Genomic DNA, 5,000 nt, shown 5'->3' with positions numbered 1-5,000 from the left:
GTGTTTACCCCTAAGCAGGCTGCTTTGCCTGTGCGCTGGCATCCTGTGCCCTGGCCCAGTTATTACACTCCGGGCTCATCACATGACCTACATTTCTATGTGGCTGGAGTTCCATGCCTAATTTTGTAACCCGCTACGAAACACACTCGCTATCACTCGCTACCCCTTTTTCAGAACAGACCGGATTATGTATCCCTTTTTTATTTAAGCTCTAGCCGTTTTTTTTTGTTTTGGTTTGGCTTGCCTAAAAAAAATCCCTAAAATAACTAAGTAATTTTATGACATCTATGGATCGGTAAGACTTGATAATTTTATCCGTTGTATGGTTATATTAGCATACTGTATATAATAAATGTCGGAGGTGGAAAAGTTATTATGGCATTCGCTTAATGTTTTAATGCCAGTTAACGGCATCAGACTCTACCAGATACCATAGCCAGTGGTCTCCATTTTTCCCCCCAAGGGCCAAATTATGTAGCACAAATGAAGCCGAGGGCCAAACAAATCATTATCTTATGCTTAGGTTCATTTTATGGTGTACTGTGGTGTGACTGCTCTTATAGAAGGAAAAAAAGTTTTTTTTTATAAATCAAAACACATATTAAGATTAAACACAATATCATTATCAAGTTAGCATGAGCTCAGATGTCAGTCATGTATACAAAAGGATTAAAATGGCCATAATGCAGTGAATTTCCTGTAGTGTGACTTCATTTTCCTGCGGTGTGACATGCCTATGCAATGTGTTGATGCAGGACACATTTTCCCAAAAATGGCAAAAATAAGGCGAAATTCCACGGACCACTAAGTGCTTTATTTTTTTCTATTTTTTTCCAATTTTTTCCATAATTTTTTTTCAGGTATTGGAAAAACTTTTTTTTTTTTGGCGTTACGCACTTAAACGTCAAACACCCATATGTATTCATTTATTCCAGCCTCATGGCGGGCCAGATGTTTGCCATGCCCAGGCCGGATCTGGCCTGTTGGCCGCCATTTGGAGACAACTGCCATACAGGTTCCAGCAAGCTATTTTTTTTCCAAATTCAGGCATTGCATTTTTGAGTTGCTGTGCACACCTTATCTCAGCTGCACAGTAGAAGGAGTGCAGGTCATGAACTCGTATGAACCAGACATATTTGTCCTGCTTCTGGTAAAGGAATCCAACCTTGCTCTGACCTTGCGATCCCAAGACAAACTCCTTAACCAGTAGACCACAGCTGTCGCTGCTTCTGTTGTTTTGCGAAATACTCGCCGTGCATCACTGTGCTAGCTATTCATTTGTCCACCTATGTTTTCCTACCGTCACTCTGCTCCTGTGACTGTGTAACGATGTGCCTGCGTGACCCAAACAACAACTCTTTAACCACTTACGTCACACCTGTCACTGTTTTCCCCATTGGTAAACTATCACTTGTTGGCAGCAGTTGTGGTCATGAAATTGCATGATAGCAATGGGTGAGCTAGCTAGCGTGGCTACATTGTGTTGTGTGTGAAAAGCCAAAAACACACAAGAAACCTCAGACAACAATTAGTCAGGACAAACAACATAACATTCACAGGGTCATTCATGAGCCATGGCCATCTGGAAGTGACACATGGCCACATTCAGTACGGCCCTCTTTCAGAGAGCAGTGACTCATGGCTTTTTACTCCCCAGTGATAAGGACTGATCTGGGACCTGTGCTGTTGTGATTGGCTCAGTGTGTCCTCAAAAGTAATTAAAATCCGAGCAGCAGCAGTAGCCGCATGAATCTTCACACAATGAAGTTGACTCTCTAAGTTAAGTCTCTAAGTAACACTTACTGTGTCAGATTTAACACTCTCTTGCTCTACTGTAGGGTGTATTTGGCCCTTCTTTTGTATGCTGTCGTGTTGAGTTACCATTGGAAAATGGCTGCATTCATCCTCTTTTAGGGAGGAGTGACTCATTGTTTTTACTCCCCAGTGATAAGGACTGATGCAGGACCTATGCTACGTGACTGTAGCTCAGTGCATGCAGTGCTCAGTGCATGCAGCTCCATCTCCAGCAGGGGATCGATGGAGATTTATAAAACTAATTCAACACGCAAAGAGGTAAATTCAACACCTCCACGACCTGTTGTAAAGTAGCATGGCTGGCAGTGTTGCCAGATTGGGAGATTTACTGCCCAATTGGACTCCATTGGATTACCCAAAAGGGCATTTGTGTGGGGTTTTCTGCTGATTTATTGTCATAAAAATCAATAGAATTTAGAATTCAATTTGTGCAGGATTTAGTACTTCCAGGTAGGTTTCGAGCATTTTTTTGGCTGGAAATCAATCATCCGTCTCATCTGGCAACCCTGATGGCTGGCTCTAGTGCAGTGGCTCCACTAAAGTAATTAAAATCCGCAACAACAGCAGTAGCAGTAGCAACAGCAGTAGCATCAGCCAGTCAGGAGGGAATAGTGACGATGCAACCTTAATCTCATCCATCCTGCCTGCCTGGGGTCAGGGCCAGTTTGCTGACTGGCAGAGGTCATCAGAGTCTGAGTTTGGAGATGTGACACTGTTGCCACTGTCACTGCTGCCACTGCCACTACCAGTTATTGCCAGTGCTGCTTCTAGACAGACTATAGCACGCAGGAAAAAGACAGAGCTAATTTAACAATTGGAGAGTCAGATATAACGCTCTTCTATAGTTATTCCTACTCTTAATACATAAAATTAAATTCAACATGCATGCAATATAGCAAATGCAGAGGTCATCAGAGTTTGTGTTGACATACTGCTGTTTCCGCTGCTACTGCTGTTCTATGATGCTAATGTAATGATACATTGCGCAGTGTTAATTCAGCACTGAGAGAGTCAAATTTAACACTCCTTTGGTAAATCCAGAATCAACACTGCAACATTTACGGTGTATAGGGCATTGGGGAGTTGTGTGCTCAGGATGTTTTATTGAGGTGAAATTATGACAGATAATACAAATCCAGGGTAGTTATTTTGCAGGGAGGTTTGTGTGTGTGTGTGTGTGTGTGTGTGTGTGTGTGTGTGTGTGTGTGTGTGTGTGTGTGTGTGTGTGTGTGTGTGTGTGTGTGTGTGTGTGTGTGTGTGTGTGTGTGTGTGTGTGTGTGTGTGTGTGTGTGTGCGCGTGCGCGCGTGTGTGCGTGTGCGCATGTGCGCGTTTGTGTCTGAGGGCATTGAGAGGACGCTCACTCTGTCGGGACATTCTGAAGGGTACTCTTGAGTGTGTTTTGGAACTCAGCCACACACACAGCCACACACACACACACACACACACACACAGAAGACAGTGACGCAGAATCAGGCGCCTGCTTCCCTGTGGTTTGTTGCACTGCTTGACTCTACCACTGCGCTCGCTCTTGCTCTCCCTCTCCCTCTCTGCCTCTCCTTCTCTCTCTCCCTCTCCTTCTGCCTCTCTCTCTCTGCCTCTCTGTCCTGTCTCTTTCCTTCTCCTTTTCCTGTGTATCTCTCCCACCCCCCACCCCCCTCTCTCTCTCCCTCCTCCTCCCCCTGTTGTGGCTGCCTCTGGGCATCACGCCGCGTCCCGCTCGTAAACATGACAGCCACGCACGCGTCCAAATACTGCAGCTCCCAGCTATGCCCCCACACGTCCCCACACGCCCCTCTGCAACATGTGGAAAACATCAGGACATGTGCATTCCATTCCAGCAGCCCCAACAGGCCTGGGCGTCTGTTTTGGAATCTACACCGATTTGCCTCGCTCCTCCCGCCCCCCCTCCCACTCACATACTCTCTACCCCTCCAGGTGGTAGGGAAGAGCTTGGAATGAAGGCAGATGTTTATTTATTCATGTATTTATTTATTTATTTATTTATTTTGTGTGTGTGTGTGTGGGGGGGGGGGGTTATAGTAAGACTAAGCCTTCATAGTATCAGAATCTGGACAGAATTAATTTTAAAAAACAGCTTTCAATCTGCACTAGTGGTAGCTAGTGTTAAATAAGCATGGTCATGTCAAGCAGAGCAGAGACGAGGAAAAATGGGTGGAGGCCTGTAAAACTTTCCGGGGAGCAAAGCAAGGAATGACTGAGGGGGAGGAGGGAGGTGCAAAGGGAGGCAGGTATGGAGGGAGGGGAAGAGATAGGGAGGAGAGAGGGATGAGAGATGGGTAGTAGGAGGAAGGCAGGGATGCAGGTGGGAAAGAGGGAGGTAGGAAAGAGGAATGAAGTTGAGGGGAGGATGATTAGAATGAGATCAGCAGGCAGGGATGAAGAGATAAGGCATGTTGGAAGGAAGGAGGAAAGATAAAGATATAATGATAGAGGCAGATTGAAATGAGGTAGTTGGGAGTCAAGGGTGAGGGGAGGAGAGAAGGATGTGTGGAGGTAGGAAGGAAGAGGGGGATGGGAGGGACGTGAGGAGGATGAAGGGAGGACTGGAATGTTGGAGAGATGGAAGATTAGAGTGAGGCAGGGATAGAGAAACAGGTGAATGGAGATATCAAAGGAGGTAGAGAGAAGTAGGAGAGGAGAAGGGATGAGGGAGGGAAGGAGGGAGGGTGGGAGCGATAGAGGGAAGAAGGAGGAGAAATTGAGGATGTGAGATACTGGAGGGAGAGAAGGAGGGTTGAGTGAGGGATGGAGTGGTGGAGGAGGGGAGGAAGGGAGGAGAGGAGAAATGAGGGAGTGAAGGAGGAGGGAGGGTTGAGGGAGAAAGTGGAGGAGGAGGAGGAGGAGAGATAGAACTCTGAGACATTGGAGAGAGAGCAAAGGAGGGAGAGGAGGAGGGTTGAGAGAGGGATGAGGAATAGAAAGATGAGGAGGAGAGGAGGGAAGGAGGAGGGATTGAGGAGTAAGGCGTGAGGGAGGAGAGGAGGAGGGAGACGGAGGAGGAGTGAGGGAGGAGAGGAGGAGGGAGACGGAGGAGGAGTGAGTCATGAGGTGCCACAGCTCCATCTCCAGCAGGGGATCGATGGGGATTTATAAATATAGACGGAGCCCATGACTAATTTAGAAGGTCATTTTCCTCCCATGAACGACAGCATTTTTCTGGGTG

General features: G+C 46.6%; 1 protein-coding gene across 1 annotated transcript in view; it reads left to right on the top strand.

Moving 5' to 3' along the window:
- rnf130 (ring finger protein 130) overlaps positions 1-5,000 on the top strand; it is a 115,151-nt gene that overhangs the window by 33,621 nt on the left and 76,530 nt on the right. The window lies entirely within an intron of this gene.

This window comes from Engraulis encrasicolus, chromosome 23 (assembly GCF_034702125.1).
Source record: "Engraulis encrasicolus isolate BLACKSEA-1 chromosome 23, IST_EnEncr_1.0, whole genome shotgun sequence".
Classification (NCBI taxonomy): domain Eukaryota; kingdom Metazoa; phylum Chordata; class Actinopteri; order Clupeiformes; family Engraulidae; genus Engraulis; species Engraulis encrasicolus.
The sequence above is the reverse complement of the archived record's forward strand: the minus strand, read 5'-3'. Positions and strand labels throughout refer to the sequence as shown.